This window comes from Hyperolius riggenbachi, chromosome 2 (assembly GCF_040937935.1).
Source record: "Hyperolius riggenbachi isolate aHypRig1 chromosome 2, aHypRig1.pri, whole genome shotgun sequence".
NCBI lineage: Eukaryota > Metazoa > Chordata > Amphibia > Anura > Hyperoliidae > Hyperolius > Hyperolius riggenbachi.
In genome coordinates this window covers 109,492,025-109,519,400 of record NC_090647.1, presented here as the reverse complement: position 1 = coordinate 109,519,400, position 27,376 = coordinate 109,492,025, and the positions used below count along the sequence as shown (strand labels likewise).

Genomic DNA, 27,376 nt, shown 5'->3' with positions numbered 1-27,376 from the left:
CTGCTGGAGATATTTAACCATGTCCTCTCAGGACAGACAAGGGGTGAAATTCTGCCAGATGATGACAAACACAGCATTTAAAATCCCAAAGAAGTTGTATCCTTATTCCAGACAATTCAAAACAAATAAAAACTCTCCTGGGACTTGGGTTTTAATTATAAAAACAAGCTCAAAAGTGGAACAGCTGCCAGCAGCAACCTATTAAATTCCATCTTTAAAATAAAGTAAAGACTCTGATTGCCTGCTATGACTAATACTCCAGTTTTTATGTATCATCCCCACTGATTTAACTGTTCACAAGTCCAGAACATCTTGTTTTATTCTGTGTACCCTCATCACTCATACTGAGTTTTAATAAGTGTCTGAAACCTCAGCTTGAGGCATTTGCTGTAAAAAACAAAAGGTTTTATTTAGAGACCTGTGTGCTGAATTAATCGGCTGGTCTGTATGAACAGACTGAGCTTCTAACTTGCTATATTAGAATCTGAACTAGAGGGTGGAGGCGCCCCCAAAAATATAACAAAAAAATAAAAAAACAGTCTAAAAGGAGAGGTAATATTGGCTTACCTCTCTTTGAAGATAAACACCAAGCATGTACAGTGGAATAGATCAAATTTATTTGCACAAAAAACACAAGAACAATGCGTTTTTCTGGGATGTCCCGCTTCTTCAGGTCTATGACGGTTAAGTACCAATGGCTCGGACATAGGGGTTGATGCTCAAATTAGTGGTAATACTGCCATGCTCAGACAGTGTATGGCAGTATTATTCTTTATATAATCAGCAAGTACCATAAGTTATGCTATTAGCACAACCCCCGGTACTCAATTAGCGCAACCATTGCTACCTTAACGCGCATTACTAACCGTAACACTCATTAGTAGTGTGTATTACCATAGCAATGGTCACGCTAGTTGAGTACCATGGGTTGCGCTTATAGCATAGCTCGCAGTACCAGCTGCTGATAGCAAGGGTAAAACTGCTGCACTGCGGTATTACCACTATTTTTGTGTATCAACCCCATAGTCTGGTCTGAGCGCCTCTTTTGCACCGGGTTATTATTTTTATTGATTTATAAAGCACCAGCTTATTCCATGGCTCTGTAGGCTATTAATAATCTTTTGTCGTTTAGCTACAGAATGAATATCGGGAGTGCGACCATTCGAGTCTCAAGGATCCAGAGACCTGTACCAAAGTGGAGGCTGGTTTTTCTCTGTAGGCTCAAATTGGTGGTTGCATCCCTTGCCACCTAACTTGTGAGTGCAATCTATTTATTTACATTATAATCTTTTGATGTTTGGCTATACCACATTATCGACTCCTGGTCTGGTCTTTTCTTTGTCTCTTTGGTTCCTGGTGCTCTGTGAAGATCACCAAGATCCCACCTTTCAAGTATTAGAATCTGGGTTCTGGTAACTGGATACCTTTGAGTCTTGGATTCCACAACAAAAGAGATGTTTTAAGCAAGATACAAATAAAGTCCGAGCAGAGTCTGGTGTAATTGATTTAATAAGTGCCCCCCCTCCCATGTGAACAGCTTACATGACAGGGCTGATGGTGTAACCTCATCACTCAGGGAGCATCTCTCCTCAAGCCTGTTTTAAGCTCTTCTAGACTTTCATATTACCGTCAGTTAATGTTTTCTTACTAATAATCAATAAGCATCGATCCACGCTTGTGAGAGCTCAGCAGTTCTGTCCTAAGACACATAAATACACATTAGCTCCACGGATGCCAAAATTCCAGAGATCTGCATAGTCTGAGAGTTTGTAAACATAAATACACTAGACACGGTGTCATCACTTCACATCAACAGAAAAAAAAGCATTACTCAGGCAAGATCATCAAAACAAACAGACTTTGTATAGGATGCAGATTTATGCACTGCATATACAGCTTTAAATGATCCAGACAGTGGTGATAACACTCTAGCCTTGCAGCGCTGGGATCCCAGTTCGAATCCTGGTCAGGCACTATTTGCTGGGAGTTTGTATGTTCTCCCCTGCGTGGGTTTCCTCCAGGCAATCTGGTTTCCTCACGCACCCCAAAAATATACAGATAAGTTAATTGGCTTTTCTCTAAAATGGCCCTAGACTATGATGGACTATGGTGGGGACTAGATTGTGAGCCTCGCTGAAGAACAGTTAGTGATAAGACTACAAGTGAAACTAGAAAAATTTGAGTATCGTGCAAAAGTTAATTTATTTCAGTAATTCAACTTAAAAGGTGAAACTAATATATGAAAAAGACTCAATGCATGCAAAGCGAGATATTTCAACCCTTTATTTGCTATCATTTTGATGATTATGGCTTACAGCTTAGGGCTGGTTCACACGGGCGTCTGCTGAGCTTTCGCTTGGCATTGCATTCAAACGCCAGCATTTAAAAGCTAACTTTTGAAGGCTTTTGGGAAGCATTCAAGGCTAGCAGTTCTGGTCTCTGCTATAGTTTCCTGGCGTTTACCGCCTCTGAAAGCAGCATGTTGCTTTCGAGACTAGACGCAACGCCGGGATCTACCGCCAGGCTTTCATAAAAGCCTGCAAAAGCCAGCTCTAAACACTCCCTTTCACTTGCATGGTATGGCAGTAGATCCCAAAAAACGCTGCGTCTGAAACGCCGCGTTAAACGCCACAAAAACGCCCGTCTGAACCAGCCCTTATGAGAACCCCAAATTCAAAATCTCACACCATTAGAATATTGGTGAAAGTGTCAGACGCTAATTAATCCAAAGCAATTGCAAAGGTTCCTATTTCATATATTAGTTTCACTATCTATGTTTTTACTTTGGGTGTCACAAGATCACACCTTAATGACAGCAGCTGAATCCAAAGAGGACAGGTAGCACATTTGGCCCATGAAAAAGACATCATTTCCAAAACTGTTGATATTCACTTAACGTCTCCATTGCTGTTAGAATTTGCCATGGTTTTTTTCCCCAGGATTTTTTGGGCTTTGTCACGGACGGTTGCGGGGCCGCAGACGCGTCCTGGAACCGCCCGTGAAGAAAAAGCGATCGCACTCGATTCTCTGCATCGATTGCGCTTCAGATCAATAGAACCAAGATTTGATGTGTAGTATCCCTCTACCTAGGAACAACTGGGGGATCTGTCTTAGCTGAGTAAAAGCCTGGGGGGAGGTGTTAATTAGCTTGGACATATTCCCTGTAGAAGGCACAATTCCCCTGTTAGCAGCTGGCAGGAAGACTGGCCCTGTGACTGCTGATTAAGCCAGAGGTGTAAACTCAAAGTTTGTCTAAGCTGATCTCACATTCAGATGTTAATTGAAGGAGCCAACAGGGCCTTTCATAGAGGAAGATCCCAAGAAGCCGACACAGCTGGACTCCAGTCAGCCTGGCTCCAGCCTTAGCAGGAAGAAATGAATGTACTATATAATCTTTTGCCCATTTACAGAATACAATAAATAGGGTGGTTATGAGAGCGGTATCATTGGATCCGTAGGGTCATGCTGGATCTCTTGATACCAGTCAAGAGGGGCCCGGGGCCCCTACAACCCAGGTATGAATCTACCCAGGACCCAGATCTGCTGCACTAGCCATGTCGGATATCATATTAATCTGTATTTTCCACCAAGTATGAAGCTGTTACCCCCCCCCCCCTAAATATAACGTGTATGGTTCAGGAGTTACAGCATTTCATAAGTTTAGCCCTAAAATCTCTCAGAGGGAATGGACTGGCATTGGTTGGTGACTCAGAGGGGCCGGCATTGCCACACCCCCAAACCAGCTTCATCAAAAGCACCTGGCCAGCAGGCGGGCTGCGAGTCCTCCCATTACATCCATCTGAGAACATCCTGCGGCCAGCCAGAGGACATAGGGCTGGTGGCCATTTTGCTGACCCATCTGAAACAAAGGACACATGTGCTAGCGGCCATCTTGATTGGCATCTTCTGTAACCTGGAACAAAGAATTCTGCTGAACTTTGATTGACACCAAGAGCTTTAAGAACTTGAAACCGTTTTGCTTGAACTTTATGATTTTCCCACAAAAGGACATATTTCCACAAACCATAAGTATTTTCTCCCTTTTTATTTCATACTGGCTATTACTGTCTTAATAATTGTGATTTTAATAATTGTCTGTATATATTAATTATTTATATTGCGTGAATAAACGACTTTCTCCAAGTCATTCACTGTCCGCTACCCTGCTTATCAGCACACACAGAACTGATCCCGGGTCTCTGAAGATACGCTACTGTTTGTTTGTTGTTGGCTAGACAGAATACCGTGTGTTTAACCGTTTTATTCGCAGGACTAGTCAGTCAGTAAATCGGGTCCACTGGCCCATACCAGTGGTGGTGGCAGATACCGTGGAATCGTGTGTACGTTGTAATTACCCGTATCTCACAGGCTCCCTTCTGGTTTGTCTGCGGCTAATTCTTAGCGGTTCCTGCGCATTGACTGCGACCAGAGTTCGCACGATCTGTGCGCTGGCACCGCTTAGAAGGCCAATTGCGGTCAGCCACTAGGGCTCCTGTGACAGGCTTTAAACTTAATCCAATAACTAACAATAACCTTATATAAAACAAGACCTGACAAAATGCGTTACTGCTCATCCCTACTTTCCTTAACCCTACCCTACAGTAGTGATACAAGGAGTCGTTACTCCATAGAGATGAAGACACACATTCGATCAAGACAAGCTACATGTGTGTTTTTGGGATGTGGGAGGAAACCAAGGTGCCCAAACAAAACCCACGCAGACACTGGGGAGAATATACAAACTCTGTGCAGATAGTGCCGGGGACCCAGCACTGCAAGGTAAGAGTGTTATACAGTACACCACTGTAAGCAAAAGTATTCCCTATGTTGTGCAAAAGTCTGATACCTCGACACTGAGCTTCTCTGCAGCTCAAAACAAAACCACCAGAGATCTACCTGTAAATAAACACTACTGGAGAAGACCATTTTTACCTAATGATCTCTTTTTGCTGGTAGCGCAATTTCTGAATTGTCCCGCTTTCCTTTAAACATTGTTATCTGCCCTTCAGAGCCTTATTGTACTTTATTTTTTAAAGTTTTATTGAAAATTGACCCCTTTATTTCTATGTAAAACTGTGATAGAAATGTAACTGAGAATTTGAAGTGCCTTTTCTGAGAACAATCTGACACTACCATACCAAATAACAGTCATTTTAGAAAACAAATAACAAGATATATTTAACATTTAAATCTATATGTAGGAATGTGGCCTACAAGTTCTCTTTGTGCAATAAACATTTTATGAGGTTTGGGATATGATACTAGAGCCATATTTTCAATCTAACTAAGAAGTGCAATCATTTAGAAAAGACTCATAAGTATCATATAGTAAACTATTGACAGGTCTTAAAGGGCAAATAAAGTGAAAGGTACATGGAGGCTGCCATATTTATTTTCTTTTAAGCAATACCAGTTACCTGGCTATGCTGCTGATCCTCTGCTTATAATACTTTTAGCCTTAGACCCTGAACAAGCATGCAGCAGATCAGGTGTTTCCGACATTATTGTCAGATCTGACAAGATTAGTTGCATGCTTGTTTCTGGAGTGATTCAGACACTACTACAGCCAAATAGACCAGAAGAGCTACCAGGCAACTGGTATTGCTTAAAAGGAAATTAATATGGCAGCCTCCATATACCTCTCACTTAAACTGTCCTTTAAAGAGAAGATCCACTAAAATGATTGGATGAATTGTAACCTTGCACACGATTGGATGTTTAAGGTGAGTAGTGATGGTCCTGTCTAGGAGAATTCAAACAGAAGCATGTGATTTGTTTGATCAGCTGATAGATTTGCAAAGCTCTGATATGCTTTGACTCTACATTCTACTTTGGCATATGATCATAACAAGCAAATCAGAGACTTGTATATGTATCACCTGACCAAACTGATCACATGCTTCTTCATGATTTCTACTAGACATGACCATCACCAGAGGTGAACACTGAATGCCCTTAAATATTACTTTACAAAACCCATCCATACATCGATCAATAACAGCACCATATCACAAATGGCTGTTACTACTTGAAATCAAATTTCAGCAGAAATCGAATTAAAAATGTATAAAACTGCTGCCTTGCTAAGTCTACAATGCTCGATGCAGTCAAAAACATATGTTGATCAAAACTGTCTGCCACTGTAGATCATAGTGTGGGGAAATAAAATGGAAGTTAATAGATTCAATCAAAGTGATCCAATCTGCTGATAATGCAAATTCCTGTTTCTCAATATACGATAATCGGATTTGATTAGCCCTGTACAAAGTTCTGGTTCAAACTAATGCTACATCTGGTTTGTGTAGAGCAGAAAAACGGACAATGAGTCGAGGTAAAGAACCTCATCTCTGTATCATCTCTGTACATGGGACAAATCTAATAGATCTTACTGTGTAAAAACAAATCAATTCACAATAATTACATAAATGCATACAATAGCGTAACTACAATTCATGGGGTTCCCTAGCAGAACTTTGATAGGGCCCCTCGCTGTTCATACCCCTTCCCTTGTCTTTCCTTCTGCCCTTCGGGGCCTGAGGCCCATCTTACTAGGGTCATAAACCAAGCATGGCCATCGTGATCTTCACACTCCTATCAAATATAGCCACAGAAACACATAATCTGGTGGATGGTCCCCAGTATGGAAGGATAGTAGCTCGGGGCCCCTCACAACTCTGGGCCCCCCTGCCATTGTAGGGGCTGCTCCCCTATAGTTACGCCCCTGCATACAAATATTTCCTTAATAATCTGGATTCACAAAGCGTTAGACCAAGCACTCCAATGGAGATGGAAGTGTGCTAAAGCTGATATGACCCTGATGCCCAAGGGTCACCAATACGAGAAAGTTGAGATCAGCAGCACCGCTCTTGAAAAAATTGCTCTTTATTGAGACACAATCAATAAAAATCACATGTCAGTAAGGATGGGCTTAGACGCAATAATCTGCAAAAAGATTTTACATATGAAACAATGCAATGCAACTGTCAAATGTGATTACAAAATACTTGAAATGCACTAATAAAGCAACGCAAAAGCACATAAACAATCATGTCATTTTGTTTGCCTTTAGTAACAGATTGTTAATACAAATACACCATTATATTTGTCATTTAGTGTTAGTGTAGGTATACTTTGCATGCATGAAGGGATTTATCCAGTAAGGCAGTTTTAAAAGATGTAAAGTGCACCAAAGATAGCAACTATCAGGGTTTCCTTTCTATGTAGTCTTATCAATAAAATAGGATCTTGGGTTGACATAAGTTACTGCAGTGTTTGCATTGTTCAGGGTCATACTTCAGCGTGCATCCCTATGAAACGTTGCCAAATCTGTTGATCATTAACCCTATGCAGACACCCTACCTTTTTCTGCTTTCAAAAATTTTCATTGAAAATAATGGGAAATAACCATTGAAACACAAACATGCATCTGATGGTATCTTCTAACTAAACGACCTTTCTCTAAAACAACAGTAAATCGATTCGGATTAATCCCCTACCTTTTTATCTAGTCACATACAGACGATCAGAATGCCAGACGTGAGCCCCATACTGTACCACGTGCAGACATGCCTTCATACAAAGGGACACACATGCAAGCATGGACCCGCATGCCTTCATACAAAGGCACACACGTGATTGCCTGGACACACACACCTATGTGCATCACACAGCCATCATTGTGATGTGCGTAGATGTAGCGTCATGCCACACCCCCTCTTTTAAGAATGAGCCTCTAATGCCCCTTCATGGCCAATCCCAGAACTGCAAAGCAGAAGTAAAGGATGAGGTTGAAGATGATTTTGTACAATTTAACAGTTAATCATGTTGGGTCTGGGGACTTGTATGTATGGATTGTTGTAATTTGTATTATAGATAACAAAGCAGTGCAAACTGTGGCTGGTAGCCTAATCATGCATATAAGTATTTGCCAATATTTCCATATGATCTTGATTGCAACTTGCCATAGCTAGTTTGTATCAAAAATGCTACAAAAATTTACTTATTTGTCTTTCCCAATGTAAATGAACTTAGCCCATCAGACATCCAGTAGATTTAGCAGCTTACTGCTGCCAGTCTTCCATTTTGGTGCTGACTGAAGCCTGAGTCCATTTTGTTGTATCTACTGTACCTTGTTACCTAAAATATCTGCTATGTACTAAACCAGTGTTTCTCAACATTATTTTGATATGTACCCCTTTTGGATGTCTGAGCTCACCAAGTACCCCTTGATATAGAAGAGATTATCTTAAGTACCCTTGACAATGATATATTTAACAGTAGTACACAGCAATTGTCTCTAAACAATTTCCAAGCAATTACTATTGCTTTTAATTAGCTAAAGTACTAATTTGGTGTTGTTGCTTATATAGGATTTTCATTCTAAATTTTTTATACTTAACTAAATGGAGCCATAAGAAGTACCCCCTGAACCCATCAGAAGTACCCCCTGGACCCATCAGAAGTACCCCTGGGGTACCCCTACTGAGGACATAGGTACTAAAAATATAGCCTTAATACCATTACATAATGAGCACAGAAGTATAGGTGTATCAGGGAGGTTATGTCTTCCAGATATGGCAGGAGAACTGATCTATCTTCTTCTGATCTTCCATTAGGAAAGGCTGTTTTGTACAGAGCTAATGTTCAGCTGCATATTATATATTTGAAGGGTAGAAAACAGAAGGGTTTTGCTTTGACAATGCATCTGATCAGCAGCAAGACCTACACAGTCATCCCTGGAGAAAAGGCCTATCACTCCAGCTGCCAAGCCACACAATACTACACACTCCTGGCTTTTTAGCAACACACGAGCATATGTTAGCGACCACCGAGAAAATATCATCTCTACAGACAAACCATTCCTTATATTTGTCCCACAGGCATGCAATGCAGAAGAGACACATCATAGCAAAGCGCTACAATGTAAATATATGGAGGCAGATGGCATTGCACGTACACAGGGCAGCGGGGAGAATGCAGCATCCTTGCATCTTCACCATACCTTAATCACAGCAGTCCGCAGCGTCTATCTGTCTCCTGGTCCTCTCCTCGTTTCTCTGTCTACACAATAGTGCAGGAGGCTGCGGTCCCCAGGGCCTCCTGTCACAGCTTCTGCATAGTCCCCATCTGGCTAATTGTAGTCTCTGCGAGACAGAGGAAGTGAGCGAGGTATGAAGGGGGATGGGGGAAGATGAGCCTTGAGACCCTTTAATTCTTCCCCTCGGAAGGACTGATGGAGCCCAGTGGTGCACTGCTCCGATGCTATGGGGGTGGGTGGATGAAGGAGGAGGATGAATCCTGTTGATGAAGAAAGAGGAGGGCTGCAGACGACGGTCCTCCCATTTCTCATCGCATCCCAACGGAGGTCAGTCACGCCCTGAGATCAGCACCAGAGTGCTTCAAGGCAGCAGATTAACCCCGTTCAGCACCAAGGACAGCAGCACAGCTCACAGCTAACCTCTCTAATCATCTGTTGAGCCAAACTACAGTATTGCCTTCCCAAAGGTATTTGTAAACATCTACCTTCTTGTATACTCCCATAATGCCTCACTTCAGGTTACTGAGTATGAAAAGCATTCCTTTAGGTCTCTGAAAGGACAGACATGGATATAGAATAAGGATCATCATTGAGATGCAAATAATTCTGAGTTGATGAAATAGTTCCATGCTAAATTTATGTACCGTAAATGTGTGCAGCTTAAAATGGCTCCAATCAAATGATGCAGTAGAATCATCTGATTGGTCTGTTTTCAAGCTGCATACGTTTACAGAAAATTTGCATCAACTCAGCAGTATGTGGATCTCATTGAACATCCCTGATCTTGAATCAGAGGTTTAAAGGGACTCAGAGCTTAAAACAGTAAGTAAAAATAGTTATACATACCTGGGGCTTCCTCCAGCCCCATCCGCTCGGATCGCTCCCACGCCGCTGCCCTCCGCTGTCTGCAGCTCCGGTACCGGGTCCCGTCATTTCAGCCAGTCGCGGCCAGTCTAACGCAAGTGAAGTGCGCTGTTTGCGTATCTCTCCTGCAGCCGCCAGAGAGATACGTAGAGGGCGCACTTCTCCTGCGTAGACTGGAGCCGACTGACAGAAGTGACGGGACCAGGTACCAGAGCAGCAGACAGCGGAGGACGGTGGCGTGGGAGCGATCCAAGCGGATGGGGCTGGAGGAAGCTCCAGGTACTGTATGTATAAAACTTTTTACTGTTTTCAGCTCTGGTCACTTTAAAGCATAAAAACAGAAGAAGGCAAAAGGTTGACACTACAGCGGCATAACATGCAGACTGCCTCCGTAGAAGCGCTGTTTAGCGCAAAACGGCTGTCAGGCATCCTGTGCTCAGCACCCACCACCACCCACGCCTCCTCTCACAAGGGTATGTGCTTTACTTCATGCAATTTTGAAAGATGTTGCACATTTGCACTTTACAAATGCTACAATAAATTGAACACTTGCAGCAGTGCCAGCTTTCCTGCTTTCTTTATTTGCTTGACACTTTAAAGCATAACTTAAGTGAGAGGGATATAGAGGCTGTCATTTTTATTTCATTTTCAGCAATACCAGTTGCCTGGCTGTCCTGCTAATCATCTGCCTTTCAGCCATAGACCCTGAACAAGCATGCAGCAGATCAGGTGTTTTTGACATTATTGTCAGATCTGACAAGATTAGCTGCATGCTTGTTTCTGGTGTTATTTAGTCACTACTGCAGTCAAATAAATCAGCAAGGCTGCCAGGCAAGTGGTATTGTTTAAAAGGAAATAAATATGGCAGTCTCTATGTACTTCTCACTTCACTTGTCCTTTAAAGCACACCTAGGGGCCCTTTTCCACTTGCGGCGATTGCGATGCTGAATTGCAAAATCGCAAATCGCTAGCAGTTTTTAAATAGCTAGGGTTTGCTAAATAACATAGGAATCGCGGAAGTTAATTTCCACTACCGCGATTCGATTTTTGCTAAAGCGTGATCGCAGCTCCGAGCCATTTTCACCCTGATTTTGCTATGCAGTGCATTGCATAGCAAAATCGCAATTGCAATTGATGAAAAAAAATTAGCAACTTGCTGAATCGCAATCGCTAGCATTTAGCGCAAACGCTAGCGATTGCAAGTGGAAAAGGGCCCTATAACCTATTGGTATGTTACAATCCATATAATCCAACTAATGTTAGCGTCACACAAGCAAGAAGTTGACACTCACAATGAACTTGTTTGCAAGCCTGGCATCTGTACTGTCTGTGAAGTATTGACTGCCTAGAAATACCTATCTTCTTGCATTAGGCTACTTGCACACCAAGACGGTGCGTTAGGTGCTACGTTAAGGCCGCATAACGTGCACCTAACGCAAGGCCTGGTGCTCTTCGATGTGGACGTCAGAGTGAGCCGCGTTGTGCAGCTCACTCTGGCGTCCGTGATGCGTACTCTTGGACGCATGCGGCATCACGTGGTCCCGCCGGCCAATCGCCGCACATAGCGGCCGCACCAGGAAGTAAACACTGCACGTCACAACATGCAGTGAATATTAATTAGCCATGTGCCTGGCCACTCTCCGCTCCTCCCCAACATGACTGAGCATGTGCAAACAGTCTAACGTGGCTTAAGCCGCTGTAACGCTATGGTATGCTGCACTTTCGTCAGAACGTGCAGCGTTACATGTAACGCAACGTGGGCAGTGTGAACAGCCCACTTGTGTTACATTGCTGTGCGTTGGGGGAGCGTTACAGGCTGCACTAACGTGCGCCTGTAACGTCCCTGTGTGGAAGCAGCCTTAGAGATAAGATGTACAGAGCAAAAGCCCTGATTATTCATGTGTTACCACTTCAGTGATCCAGTGATCTGCAGCAGGGTTTGACATTCTTATCTGGCTGCTTCTGTTGGGAGCACAGAGAAATTTTTCGTCTTCCGACACACACCTAATACTGGGGGCACATCTTGCTTCCTACACAGGGGGCTAACTAATATTAGGGAAGGGGGCTCTGGCTACCTATACTAGGAAACTATTGCTGGTTATCAAAAACTTAGGTGTACTACAATACTGGCTACCTAAAGTGAGGGACACCTCTAGCTACCTATACTGAGGTAAAACCATTACTGGGGGGCACCTGTACCTACCTTATTTTATTTTGGGGGGCTTTTCTGGCTACCTAATACTGGTGGTGTAAATCTAGCTAATACTTAGGGGCACCTGTACTTGGGGGCACCTCTTGCTACTTAATAAGGAGGGTATGTCTGGCTACCTAATACTGGGGGGGGGGGCACCTCTGGCTACCTACACCAAGCAGGGGAAATGTGACAGCCACAGACTCATTTTGACCTGTTTCTACAGCTTGTAGAGTTCCAATGATGTCAGAGTTTGCATTATCATAATATAACGTCACTATAAAGCTGGAGGTGTGGGAGCCAGTAGCTTTGCATGGTATCCCACACAGGTATAAAGTTTCACCTATTACTTCTACATCTTATTGACCTCTGATAGCCCCAATTCCACTTGTGTTAAAACGCTAGGTCTGTACACACATTCAGATGGCAGTCGTTCAACAAAGAAAGATCAATAATTGAAGACTGCAACGCAAGCAAAGTGCCGCTAGCAATGCCACACATATACCCGGACTGTAAACTTCTGAATTATCGCTAGATAATTTGCGCAGGCAGCCGGAAATGTAGTGTGCCAGAAGTGACATTTATGACACATCCGGGAGTTAACATGTAAACATACAGGAAGTTGGGTACGAATACATCAATGAACAGCCATATGCGCATACTTCTTTCAAACATCGCGCTACCAACTTTAGATTCTCCTTACAGAGCTCTTGCTGGCAATTTATAAAGATCTTGTGGTGATGGTTTCCATTACTGTAGTGATGCACGAATACCAATAAACAGTAATCATTGAGTGTCTGTAGCAAAGTAAAGTGAGGTTGTAAGTAGCATTGTGGTGTTCAGTGGTATTTATAATGCTAAACAGAGAATGCTGATCAAATGAGATATTGATAGATGTACAGAGACGGAATATGGTGATACATGTCACAGTGGAAAATGTAGTACTAGGAAAATGCAAAGTGAACAAAAGTTTATGATTGAATTGTTTCCATGCAGGAGAATTTTCTACCCAACCAGCTTTTTCAACGTTTATGATCTCTTTCCCCAAAATTGTATCACACACAAGTGTGTTAAATCGCACAATTTCTTCAAAACTTCTGATCAACCAAAAAAATTGGATCGGATTGGTCAAATTAAATAAAAAAAAAAACAATTGTAACTACTGTGGCTGCTGGTGTTGGGTGCTATGAGTAGCTACGAGTACGTAGCTACTCATAATCAAAATTTAAATTGGCCCTGCCTGAAGCAGAAGGGGGTTAAATTACCTATGCCCCCGCATTCCGGGTGTAAAAGAGGAGGTAGTGGAGTTATGTGGACTGCAGATGGAATGCATCAGCTTTAGGCGGTGACATAGGTAAGTTACCCAAGCCCTAAGCCCCCCCCCCCCACCCCCACCGTGGGTAGCACTATCTAATTTAAATTTCTATTACGAGAAGCTACGTAATCGTAGCTACTCGTAGTACCTAACACTGGTGGCCACCAATGGATTTCCATGTGCTAAAACACGTATAGTCAGCATAATATTGTAGTACACTTTGTAGATGCCCCACTGATGATCCGAACAAGTAATCCAGAAACTATGCACAAAGTGTGCATCCCAAACACAGCGCTCCACTATATGTGAAGACACTGAAAGTAACAGGATACAGGTCTGTCACAGTTAACTTTGAAAGATGCTGCTTGCTGATGATCCATTGGAATTGTCAGTCACCTAAGAGCAAAGTGGGTAATGTTATAATGCCCCAAAGGTCTTAGCCATTTGTAACTTGATATGGCCAGCCAGCATTGTTAATGGCCTAAGTGATTTAGAGGCAGATGAGTCCGACGTGAAGGAAGGGTTGAGGAGATGAAATAACATTTGGTCATTGGATCATCTACCCATCAGTCACAAACAGGCTCACATTGCATGAAATATGAACAGAAATAGTGTTATAAAGATGCAAAGGGTGATGCTGAAACAAAATAGCAATAGATCTCCAGACTAACTCCACAGTAATTAGATGTTGCATTTGATGCCTATGTTTGTGTTACTATGTTTACGCTATCCTCTGTGCTATGTGTTTACTGAGATCCTAATTATTGTTTGTAAGTACCTGCAGGGGGTAAATGGTAAAACAGTAGTGAGAAGCATAGGATAACAATTATTTGGAAATGTGCAGGTTATGGTGTGATTAATGGAATGGTACAATTAATTAAATAATAATTACAGAATAAATACTTAGCATTTTAGTTTATTTAGTTCCAAGCAATACTGAAGAAACTTTAAAAATAAAATAAAAGGCAGATACTTACTGACCTATAGGAGGGAAAGCTCTGGATCTCATAGACACTAGAGCCTTCACAATCCTCTGTTAGTGGCTTCGTTCCTGTGCTGTCCCCTGTTCAAACTTGCCACCTCCAGGAGCACTCGGAAGGCTTTGGAAGCAGTCGAGTTCCCTGTTTCTGAAGACTCGGTATTGCGGATGTGCACATGTGCATTCAGGGACATGAATGCTTCTTAAGCCTCCCAGGCAGGGCCAGGCCAAGGCAGAGGCGAGAGAGGCTCCAGCCTCAGGGCGCAGTGTAGGAGGGGTGCACAACTCACTCAGCTATCATTCCGCTATTGTGTTTGAAGCAGAGAGAAATAAGAAAAGGGGATACATGGCAGTGACTGCAAGCCAGATAACTAGAGATTAAGGGGTTGGGGGCTCTGGGGCACCTCTTAGTCTAATAGCAATCAGTGTGTGACGGCTGGGGTGGGAGGGATGGAGGGGCACATTTTGGTGTCTCAGCCTTGGGTGATGGAGGACCTTGTCCTGGCTGTGCTCCCAAGGACCCCGGAAGGCATAATGGACCAGTTGGTTGAATAGCCTTTCCTCCTATGGGTGAGTAACTGACTTTTTTTTTTTTTTTTTTTTTTTTTAGAAAAAATGAGCAGACCTTCTTAAAATCCTGTCTCAGATACTCATCTAGCTGATTCAGATACACACCGGATTATGTTCAGCATATACAGTAGTACATATTATGTAACATCTAAGGCTCCAGAAAAAATAATCAAGACAGCATGCAATTATATTTCAATGGCGGCTTTCGCACTGGTAGTTTTGAGATGTGGTGCGGCAAGTCCCAAATTTGTAACAGTGCACTGCCTGTGTGCGTTATTGGCCAAGGCAGGCAGTGCTTGCATAACGTCAGAGGACTGTATGCTGTGCTGTATGGGTCCCATCACAGTGTTAGGCTGTTGCGATCCTATTTTTCAGGTTCTCAACGTATATAGTGTGAAAGGAGCCTTAAAGTGCAGATAATGTTATTATAAGGGAAAGTTTTAGTAAGATCATTTGGGAAACTCTTTCGCAGCCAAAACATGTCTTCTCTGTCTTTTAATCTTTGAAGTTATGTCCAGGTATAGCAGGGAAATCAAGCATAAAGGAGAAAATTGATTTTTCTCATCACCAAGATTGATGACCCTGATCTTTATGTCCACACTAGAAATATTCCCTGCTCCACTTAACATGAGTGTCGCCATATGCCATCACTAGAACGCATCACCACTGCTGGGATAAAAGCCTAAATATTAGGATTGTTCTGTTAAGGTATGTTTGTTCTACACCCCTCCCTCCTCCAAATAAAAATAAACACAGACCCATATGGAATTAACTTTTTCACCTGAGTTTTCTCCTGGAAGATAATTTTTTTTTTTTTAAATACATTTTCAGTAGTTTGTAATCGAAAAAAGTACCAAAAATTAGGTGAAAAAGAACTATCAAAATTATCTTGAGTTTTTTTTCTTGCTTGCTAGTGGCTTAAAGAGACACTGAAGCGAAAAAAAAATGATGATATTATGATTTGTATGTGTAGTACAGCTAAGAAATAAAACATTAAGATCAGATACATCAGTCTAATTGTTTCCAGTACAGGAAAGGTGGCCATACACTGGCCCGATTCGCGGCCGTTTCGACAGCAGATTCGATCCTGGGATCGAATCTGCTGTCTATCGTTCGCGCTAAACGCACCCGCCGATCCGATTTCCTCCCGAAATTGGATCGGTCCGTCGATCGCGTCGTGCGGGAAATTACCCTCGATCACCCGCGGGTGTGGAGCGAGTCGCTAGCGGCGGCCGATCCGATCAGGTATACATTACCTGACGCTGGCTCCCGGGCGTCTTCTCCGCATCTTCTCCGCGCTGCACCCGCTCCATCCCGGCGCTTCCTGTCACTGCAGTGACCAGGAAGTTCAAATAGAGGGCGCTCAGGACACAGGAATCGCCGGGATGGAGCAGGTGCAGCGTGGAGAAGATGCCCGGGAGCCAGCGTCAGGTAATGTATGCGCGGGGGGGAGGGGGGGGGGACAGGCGGCAGCGGCAGCTCCACAGATTGTGATCGGTTTCAAGCTGAAATCGATTCACAATCTGTTTGCAGTAAAGGCAGCCATACGATCCCTCTCTGATCAGATTCGATCAGATAGGGATCTGTCAGCTGGTCGATCTAATGGCAAATCGACCAGTGTATGGCTACCTGAAGAGTTGAGAAACTCCAGTTGTTATCTCTATACAAACAAGCCATTAAGCTCTCCGACTAAGTTAGTCGTGGAGAGGGCTGTTATCTGACTTTTATTATCTCAACTGTTCCTGGACTATTTACTTTTCCTCTGCCAGAGGAGATGTCATTACTTCACAGACTGCTCTGAAAGACTCATTTTGAATGCTGAGTGTTGTGTAATGTGCACATATTATAGAATGATGCAATGTTAGAAAAAACACTATATACCTGAAAATAAAAGTATGAGAATATTTTCTTTGCTGCTAATCTTCTAGTAATTATTCATAGTACACAACCAATTCATTATATCATATATTTTTTTTCCGCTTCAGTGTCTCTTTAAAAGGCATATTATTGACAGGTGTGAAAATATCACCTTGGAGAAAACTCAGGAAAAAAAGTGAATTGTATATGGGCCACAGTGTCAGCGTTAGCTGGGAATCAAAAGTGTTCTGAGTTAGGAAGGTCCGCTGAGGTTTTGCTTGTTTGCAGGTGTCCTCGGATTATATTGCAAATGTCTAGATTTATCAGTTAGGGTCAGAGGCGTAGCAATAGGGGGTGCAGAGGTAGCTACCACATTGGGGCCCTTGGGCCAGACCGCCCCCTTAGGGCCCTCCCTCAACTACAGTATTAGCTCTCTATTTATCCTGTACTCATGATAATAACTTCTATAGACACTTTGAATAGTGGTAATCATTAACAAACTGTTTCCCATCCCCTTCTTGCACCCCTGACACTGTAGTTGCCATTGGCAGATTTTGGTGCGCGTATCAATTGTTATGTATAGAGTGCTTGGGGGAGGCCCCATTGTAAAACTTGCATCGGGGCCCACAGCTCCTTAGCTACACCACTGGTTAGGGTTAGGCAAAAGTATTGATATAGAATAGTGTTGATGCTCCTGGCACAGATCTTAATATAAACCATCTGATAACTCAGTAAGGAGAGTGTCCTAATGTTACCTTCTGTAACTAAATACATTTAAAGGGAACCTGAAGTGAGAGTGAAAAATGTTCGCAGGTGGGCCGAGTGATTTTTAGTTATGCCCCTGATGGAGGCTGACATATTTATTTAATTTTAAACAATGCACATTGCCTGGCAGTCCTTCAGACCCTCTGCCTCCAATACTTTTAGACATAGACCCTGAACAAGCTTGTAGATCAAAAGGGAAGTAAATATGGCAGCCCCCGAATGCCTCTTGTTTCAGGATTCCTTAAGAAAAAAAATGGGTCACATGACCAGTTTAATTTGAAGGTCTTTCTTTCCGCTGTACAAACGCTCAGGATCTCATCACCTCCAAATAGACCTCCAAACTCACGTGCGTCCACCACCAAACTTATGCAAATACACTCACTGGGGCCCACTACGCCTCCACAGTCAAGTCAGCACCATCCGTAGTACTTAAAGCTCTTTATTGATTAAAAGGCAGCATGACAGTCATCATAATCAGCGACAGCAGCGCTGTTTCAGTCAACAGACCTTTCTCAAGCTGTATAGATTATTAGTATCACACTGGCAATGCACACAAATTGCTCTTAAATAGTTACTGTGGTGAATAAAATGGCATGTTGCGCCCACCGATGACGCACATCGATTGCGCCATCAGTAGACGTGACATTCTCGCTTTAAAAAAATGACAGAGTGTTTTCTCCCTTTCTCTTCCCCCCCCCCCCCCTCCTCTGAGAGCATTGTAGAGTACAGAAACTTCCCCCATGTCCTGTGTTAGGTCAGCAAGGAATTTCACACGTAGATCGGCCTCCTGTGAAGAACCATTTGCTGCCACAGCCCCTCTCTCCAAAGCCAGATCGAACTGGCTGAGATAAGAGCTCCCTCCAAAACCTTACACTCAAACAAAGGAAACTTTAATGCATTTGTATTTCAAAATAGGCTTGTCACGGAAAGACAAAAAATACATTTTCTGATACCCATAAAGCAGTTCTATCATTCATCCGAATTATAGTTTCCCAACGGTCAGGGGTCAGTCGGGAAACTGCTTTATTCAGCCTGCACAGACAGAATGTGATAGAATAGGCATGTGTAGCCTCATTTGATACAAGGTCACAAGCCGCTTATGAATATAGTCTCAGATTTGCGATTCGCCAATCTGGGGCAGAGTCACACAGAGGATTAATAAAGGTTACATTTTTTGGCTCTTAATTCTGGGGGCGGCTACCTTGCTGCCAGGAGATAACCTCGCCTTCCATCCACCTAGTTTGGAGGTAATCCCGCCCCAATTCTAAGATTGTATAAATATGGGGCCAGCAGACTCCGCCTTTGTCCTTCATCATTTCATCTGCTAAAGAAGAGCTTGGAGCATGCGTTCCACAGAGGGACCAACGCATGCATTTTTCCAAGGACTCTTAAAGCTCATTTAAACTGGACTCTTTCTTCATTCTCCAAATGGACTGCTCAGCCGTAACTAAGTAAGAACTTTCTAATTTTATCCCTTTTATTTTAAGCTATGTGTCTATGGGCTTGATTCACAAAGCCGTGCTAACTGTTAAGCACGGGTGTGCTAAACAGTTAGCACGTGAAGTGCCGTTCGCGGACTTTTGCGCGCACAAAAGTCCGCGATCGCACGAATCGCGGCACTTTGCGCGCGCAAAAGTCCACGAACGGCACTTCACGTGCTAACTGTTTAGCACACCCGTGCTAAACAGTTAGCACGGCTTTATGAATCAAGCCCTATGTGTTAATCTCTGTAAATGTATGTAATGCAACTTTGTTATAAAAACGTTTAAAAATCGTTATGGTTACAATCTGTTCTGAATATACACAAACGTACCTAATCTCCTGAAACCGCTACCGTAATAGAAGTGTACCTTTAAACAACTTTTTATTAGTTTTTCAGTTTAACAATCCTCCTTTGGAGTCCAAAAGTATTATTTGACAGGCATTTACTTCGCTCTGAGAGCCACTAATAATCCGGTAGTCTTTGAACTCTTGTAAGGAGAACTAACTCCCACCAACCCTCAGAAAACCCCCCCTCTCCCTCCCCCCTGTCACCGTCCTACTAATTAGAGGGTAATCTTATCAAGTGTTTATACAGATTTTGTTTAACCGACAGAATAGCATGAGGCTTTAGTGTTATAGCTATATTTTTAATTGACCCAGTTCTCCGAGTAGGTCTTTCTTAGCATACCACGTTGTGTACTGGTACGGTTTCATAATTTCTATAATCTCTGGTCTCTTAAAAGAGTACATAATAAAGCTCTTCCATGTCTTGAAGAAGCGTGAGACAAACTTCTCTTTGTGCATTAAAGTTTCAGTGTGGTCTAGATGGAATATGTGTAAAAGCTCTTGTTTCACGTCCCACACCGAGGGTAAACTTGGATAAATCCATTTATTATATATTACTTTGCGGGATGCTATTAAGACCACATGGGCCCAGTGTGGAATTTGGCTAGAATCTTGTATTTGCCTCCTCTGTGAGAGGTCAGGTTGTGTGACGTAATTAAATAAGCATAGTTGTGGGCTCAGGTTAACATCATACCTACAGATGGAGAAGATGTACTTTTGGACCTTGCTCCAGAAGACTTTAATGGGTGGGCAGTCCCAAAGACAGTGATACATAGAGGCATTTGGTAAAGTGCACTTGGGACAATGTGGCTGGTAATGAGGGGGTTTCTTCTTGTACCTAATATTAAAGGCGTATTTGGCTCTGTGTATCATTTTGAAATGAGACTCTCGCCAGGCTTCGTCTATAATTAAAGAACGAAAGAGTTTATTGCCTTCTAGAATGTTTGTGCTCAGATTTTCTATTGGTAAATCTTTGAGCCATGAAGAGAAATTGGCGTGTACTTTCCCCTTTGTATTTCTAGCGGCTATTTTTTGCTGTATTTCTGATAGAGATATTTTTGGTCTTTGAGGATTCAAAAAATGATCAAAATCATTTAGGTTCATTACTCCAGCCATGTCATCCACAAGCTTTGCTAGATAGGACTTTAATTGTGCATAGTATAAAAATGTGTCTTAGGGATCCCATACATTGCTCTTAACTCCAGAAAGGTATACCATCTGCTCCTTTTAAAGTACCAAAGGTTACCTAGCTTGGAGATGCCCTTATTTTCCCACTCAAGAAAGCCTTTGTGTAATATACTGGGTGGGAATCCCGGATGTCCCCAAAGGGGCATATATTTAGAAATTTTGGTTGGTTGTTTAAATCCTATGCGTATAGCCTTCCAGGTTGCCCACGTATCCCTGACCATTCTGCTATGTTTGAGCCTCAGCGGGAGGTGTTTGTATGCTGTGTGCAGTACTGCCATTGGGGCCCAGGGTTCCATAAATGATCTTTCGAGGTCAAAGTTGCCTAGATAGACATGCCAGGTTATATGTACGTATGTTGGGTAGATTTATGCCCCCTTGATCTTTGGGTAGTTGTAGTTTAGCATACGCTATTCTGACTTTGCGGCCTCTCCAGAGAAATTTATTAAAGGCTTTTTCTATTAGTTTGATGTCTCTGTGCTTGAGAAGTAGTGGGATCGTTTGTAGGGGAAATAGCAGCTTTCCAAAGCAGACTGATTTAATTATTGTCCCTCTACCCATTAAATTTAAAGGAAGGTTTTCCCATCGCTGTAGGAGTTGGGTGATTTCTTTAAATAGTGTTTTGTAGTTGAGATCATACAGGGAGTGTGGGTCTCTTGATATTTTGATGCCTAAGTATTTTACTTGCTGTTTAACAGGGATTGGAGTCGAGATCAATAGTGTGGGAAGGTCCGTGTGAGTGGATAAATATAATAGTTCACTTTTGTCTAAATTTACTTTGAAGCCACTCCCTTTACCTATCTCACTTATGATATTGAGCGCTATTTTTAGTTCTTCGTGTGGCTTAGACATGAATAAGAGCATGTCGTCTGCGAAGATGGCTTGGGAGACTACTGAGTTGCCTATTGGGATACCAGTGATCTGGTTTTGTAAGATGCGTAGCATGGGTTCAAGGGCTAGGTTAAAGAGCAGGGGGGATAAGGGGCATCCCTGTCAGGTGCCCTTCTGTAGTGATATCCTTTTTGATAGAAAGCCAGGAGTGTATACTTGAGCAGATGGGTCATCGTGGAGCGCACTTATTAGATTTTGAAAAGGGCCAGTGATTTGCATCTGGTTTAAAACCTGCCTCAGCCATGGCCAGCGAACATTATCGAACGCTTTTTCGGCATCCAGTAATAAAATAGCAAATCTCTTTGCTGTGCTCGGGAAAGCTTTAACATAGTCAAGGACCGTAATAACTTTACGTATGTTCATAACCGCAGAGCGGTTCCTGATAAAACCGGCTTGGGACTTACTAACTAGTTTATGCATTAGACCCGCCAGCCTATCTGCCATAATCTTGGTTAAAATTTTGATGTCTTGATTTATGAGAGATATCGGCCTATAGGCTGCCGGGTCCGTTTGTTCTTTACCTTGCTTTGGAATTAATTTGATATGAGCCATCTTGGCTGAGGTCGGCATTGTACCTTGTTTAAGCAGGTCATTAAACATGTTCTGTAAGGGGGGAACTACTTCTGTGTTTAGCATTTTAAAAAATTCAGCTGAAAACCCATCAAGTCCTGGTGCTTTGTAGTTTTTTAGGTTTTTGATGGTGTTAATGATTTCCGTTTGAGTTACTTCTGCATTAAGGGTTAATAGATCAGGTTCGGGTATTGTTGGTAGCTTTCCCTCTTTAATCAATGTCTTATAATTTGTGGCCAATGTATCATTATTATCCTCACTGTATAATTGAGCGTAGTATCTTTGGAACCTTTCGTTTATCTTTTGTGGGTCTGTTTGTTGAGTACCTGTTTCATCTAAGATTGAAAGAATGTTGGTAGGTGGTTTGGAGCCCTTAATAATATTGCTCAGCATTTTGCTCATTTTGTTCCCATACCTACGAAATCTAATTTCCTTGTAGGTTCCATTAAGTCTTTCCTTGTTTTTGAGCCATTGATCAGCTTCCAATTTCTTTTTGATCCACTGAGTTTTGTTCTCTGGATTAGGCCGACTTTGAAAGTTTGTCAATGCATCTCTGGCCCCCCTAACTGCCTTTAGGTATTTTTCGTTAGCTTCTCTTCGCTGGCCTGCCATATAAGCGATAATTCTCCCCCTTAACACTACTTTGGCTGTTTCCCAGTATAGCGCCGATTGTATTGTATGATCTTTATTATTTTCATGGAAGTCTAACCACCATTGCTGTAGGAGGCCTGTGAAGTGCTCATCTTGATATAGTTGGGACGGGAATCTCCAGATGATGTCTGAACCCCTCGGGACCACCTCTTTCAAAACTAGCGTTATTGGGCTATGATCCGATATGACCATATCTTTTATATCGGTGTTTACTAGTCTCTGCGAGATTTTGGTAGAGGTTAGAAACATGTACAATCTGGTCCAGACATCATGTGGAGTGGAAAAAAAGGTGTAAGACCTATCAAAGGGATGTGTAAAGCGCCAGGCATCTACTAACTGTGTGTCCTGTAGAAAGGAATTTAGTCTGTCTGATTTATTTTGGTAGGCCGTGGTTAGTTTGTTTATTTTTGACCTGTCTTCCTTGATGTTCGCAACAGTATTGAAATCCCCCCCCATCAACCAGTTTGATGATATATCACTTGCAATGAGAGCAGTGATTTCTTTGAAAAGTGTGTCATTGTCCTCATTAGGACCATAGACATTTAGGACATTGATAATCTCATTCCCTACTTGTATGCGGACTCTTATCCATCTGCCCCTAGTATCAGGTTTATAGTCCACAGTGTTCCTTTAAAATTTTTATGTATGAGCACCAGAACTCCAGCTTTCCTGTCACACGAGGGTGAACCCAGTACTTGTCCTACCCAGTGCTTTTTCATATACGCAAATTGAGTCTCTGTTAAATGTGTTTCTTGTAGTAATGCTATTTCGGTATTCAATTTCTTAAGGTGGCGGAGCACCATATTTCTTTTGTGAGGGGAACGGAGTCCCTTCACATTCCAGCTACAAAAATGTAGCCCCATCTAAAGTGTGCTAGAGTACCCAGGCCAGTTGAGATAAGATTCCGCAATTTAATTGGTAAACACATGTTTAAGTACATCAGGCAGTTCCCATAGGACGGTGACTTCCCCTTGCATCTGCAAACAGTGCAGATGAAGCTCCCCCTTTTTCTGGACCTTAAATTATCATGGTTGTATTTTTTAAGGTATGATCTTAGTGATAAGTATCCTAAAATTATCAATATTAGGAACAGAAAAACAAAAATCAACATGCCTTCACTTCTTCCCCTATAGGGAGGGATAGAGCTAGAAAGAAAAAAAAAACAGTTTTAGTTCCAAGTCCCGTTCGTTGCATCAGTTTCGTTGCATGAAAAGGGTTTTTCATAACATATCAGGGTATATATTTCTATAACTTTACCAGTATAGTAGTATTGCAAATGATTAGCAGCGCCTTAGATATATAAAGAGAGGTGGGTAGAACAAGGTTTATAGTGCATCTTTTAAGTATCTTCGTGTGTTATCGCCTCTCCCGCCTGAGATGTCTCTTCAGGATTTGCTAGTGTTGTAAAATAATCCTCCGCTTCACGTGCCGTTTTGAAAGTGTGAGTCTCCCCATTATCATCAGTGGCCTTTAGAGTTGCTGGGTACAGCAGTGTGAACTTCCACTTGCGTCTCACACATTCTGAGCAAGCTGCATTCAACTTTTGTCGCATTTTAGAGCTCCAGTGAGAAATCATTAAATAGTCTTATCCTGTGGCCTTCGTATTCCAGCAGTTGGCCATTTTGGCGAAAGGCTCTGATAATGGCTGTCTTTTCCGCATAGTCTAAGTATTTCACCATCACTATCCGGGGGCCTTTTTTGTTTTCTGCAGTCTGTGGGGGCCCAACCCTATGAGCTCGTTCAACCTTGTGAGGACCCTCTAGGCCCAGTAGCTCAGGAATGATTTCAGCACTGATTTTAGGTAAAGCTGCAGCTGTGTATGACTCTGGCAGTCCCACCACCCTCAGATTGCTGCATCTTGATCTATTTTCTAAGTCCTGAAGTTTCTCATGCATCTCTTTATTGTCTTTTATCAGTGACTTAATGGACACTTTTTGCTCTGCCTGATCGTCTTCTAATGTAGAGACTCTCTTCTCTGCCTGATTTATTCGATTGCCATGGGCCTGAAGATCCTTATGAACTTTTTTTAGCGACTGCGTAACAGCCGCTTGGATCATAGATTCCAGGTCGGGCCTAAGCTGCCTGGCCACTGCCTTTGCAATTTTTGCATACTGCGTATGCGACTCACCGCGCTCGGATGCCTCGTCTGAGTCAGAGTCCCAGCCTTGGTTGCTGGCGTTTTCCGTCCAGTCCGTGTCGCCGGCTGTGTTGCGCTTGCGAGCCGGTGACTGGCGGCGGGAGTCTTTTCCTCTTCCCTTCGGCGCCATCTTGGCGGGGGTGGCGGCGGCGTGTTCCCTGGCTTCCGATCGCGTGAGATAGCAATCCATCGGGGGATAGAGATGTCTCCCAAGTTCTCCCGTCCACAGGTTTCAACCTTGCTGGTTAAAGTGGCGCTTTAGCTGGCTTTGAAACTGTGCAGCTCGGGGTCGGGTGCGGGAGCTCCGACTTTAGCTTCCTCCCTCCAGGGCGCCGGAACCGGAAGTCAGAAGTATACCTTTATAACCCGTATGCGAGAACCCGGCCCAGATATAAAGATCTGACCCAGGTTCCTGCATACTGCTAAGGGTTAATAGAGCGTTCTCGAAGTACTAGTATTATTACAGTAGCGGGCTGTGTAACCCGCTTGGTGGCAGATCTTTGAATTGTATGTGTGTGGTGAATCCTTTGGCGTCTGTACGCTCCCTCCGCGAGTTGGCTCATCAAATTGCGAAGTCAGGTTATGCTTCGTGTTGAGCAAAATGACAGTGTGAGAGGATTTCTGACGCCGATCGATTGACCCGTCCGCAGACCGGCCCTTGCGGTCTGTGACAGTTACCTCCAAACCCCAGCACCAATCAAAAGCAAGATCCTTCAGCCAATCAGAAACAAGCAGTGGTCAGGCGGACTGTAAGGAAAACTGCAGCCTCCTCTAACATGTAAATGAGAACATCCCATGATAGGCAGACAAACCACCACCCTAACGCTACTATGACACACCCCTATAGAGCGGACTATAGTGAAAACCACTTATTACATATGCAGATGTATGCGGATGGTGCTGACTTGACTGTGGAGGAGCTGTTGGAGTGTCTGAGAGTGCAGAGACACTGCAAGTCGGAGCACATCAATTATCCCCTCCCTTGGGTGCTTGCTAAACACTGAGTTACCATTGTAGCCCACTACGTGAATAAGACCGGGGGTCAACTGATCTCCACTCCACGTCCAGCAGGGCAAAGTGTCCGTTCACTGGTTCAGGTGTTTACAGGGTTCAGAGGGAAGTTAGAGTTGTTCAGAGTGCAGTACATGTAGTTTGCACTTAGGGTCAGTAGGTGAGCGTGTTGGACAGAGTTTGGTAGTCCCAGGGAAACTAAACATACATGAAAGACCTGTGTGCTTGTATAAAAACATGGTAAACGCAACATGTTGGCATGAAGAACAGACTAAGGCCTCTTGCACACGATTAAGTAATTGTTGGCCTTTTACACATTATACAGTACATTTTGCTAAAATCTTTGCAGTGTAGATATCGTAGAAGTTCACATTAACTATTAAATGTATCTAATACCATTGCAGAACTGTAAAAAAATATAGTATTAAAGGTACTATTACAAGAACTGCAGAAAATCCTCTGGTCATGAGATTTGAGAGCGAAACTGATCCTCTCATCTTTTTTTCAAGTTGTGTGCCCCCGAAATATTTATCTTTTTCCAATTCTTGTATAAGATCTGTAATCTGCTGAGTGTTGTCATTTATTGTGTGTCTCAAATGAAAACTATTCCCCATTTTGTTAATAATTAGCACTGGCTGGGGCAGACGGACAGATCTGGTTGGCCCAATAAGAAGGCCTCTGTTTCTCTCTTGGATTGTACACTTATTCTCTTTACCTTACAGTCATGCTTTGGTGACCACCGCTGCATTGTTAAAATAACATGCAACATTACCTGATATATGCAGCCTATTTGTCTACTGCAGGGCAGGAATGCCATTTGCTGTCAACGGCGCCACTTTACTTCACTATTGACAATGAATGAGATTATCAGCAGCACAGTGGCATGTCCCTGCTTTCCTATTCTGCTATCTGTGCAGCGGCCTCGCCCCTGAAATGCCCTTTTCTTAGCACTTAGTTAGTTCCGGGCTCTTTCGTTCAGCTGCCTTGGCATTTGGTGGGCATAGTGGCTGATGCACCAGTTATCTTTCTGGTAGGACAGTGGTATGGTCCATTTCCATTTGTGGTGGCATCTGTCACCCTTGACCATATTCTGTCTGTGATTGCCGCTAACTGGACTATTCACCAGATTATTGAGTATATTTATTACAGTAAATGTCATGCCATTTGTTTTTCCTGAAGCCTGGACTACTTGTTGATTTCAAATCTGCCTTTATACCCGTGACTCTTATATTATCACAGTTGTTATAACCAGATACCCTTTTGATTATACAGATAATCTTGCAGGCTGCCTGTGATAGGTTGTTTGCCAACATGTTACTTGGTCCTTGTGTCCAGTCACATCTAATACATTATCCAGGTCAAGTTTTGCGTGACTTCTTTTTAGTCAGAAAACCAGTTCTATGTCAGCAGAGTTATTTCTTTACTTCTATCTAAAAAAAGCCTGCTAATGTACTGTGTATGCTTATGGTCCCAGACCCATCATTGCCTTTGCCTATATATTCACTTCACCCATTTCCAGGTTTGGT

The 27,376-nt window shown here is 42.9% G+C and overlaps 1 protein-coding gene and 1 long non-coding RNA gene across 4 annotated transcripts in view; one reads left to right on the top strand and one right to left on the bottom strand.

Annotated features, from left to right (window-relative positions):
- The window catches only part of MAP3K12 (mitogen-activated protein kinase kinase kinase 12), a 169,682-nt gene extending 160,420 nt beyond the window's left edge, over nt 1–9,262 (bottom strand). The window contains exon 1 of one of the 2 annotated variants that reach the window (XM_068267179.1): nt 9,002–9,262. The gene's annotated coding sequence lies outside the window, so the exon portion shown is untranslated. Of the gene's footprint in view, nt 1–7,496; nt 7,562–9,001 lie in introns of those variants that run through there. The other variant, XM_068267183.1, reaches the window with a different exon arrangement.
- The window catches only part of LOC137545686 (uncharacterized), a 64,262-nt gene that overhangs the window by 20,080 nt on the left and 16,806 nt on the right, over nt 1–27,376 (top strand). For both annotated transcript variants that reach the window (XR_011026078.1, XR_011026079.1), the window contains one exon: nt 1,133–1,256. This is a non-coding gene — a long non-coding RNA (uncharacterized lncRNA). The remainder of the gene's footprint in view (nt 1–1,132; nt 1,257–27,376) is intronic.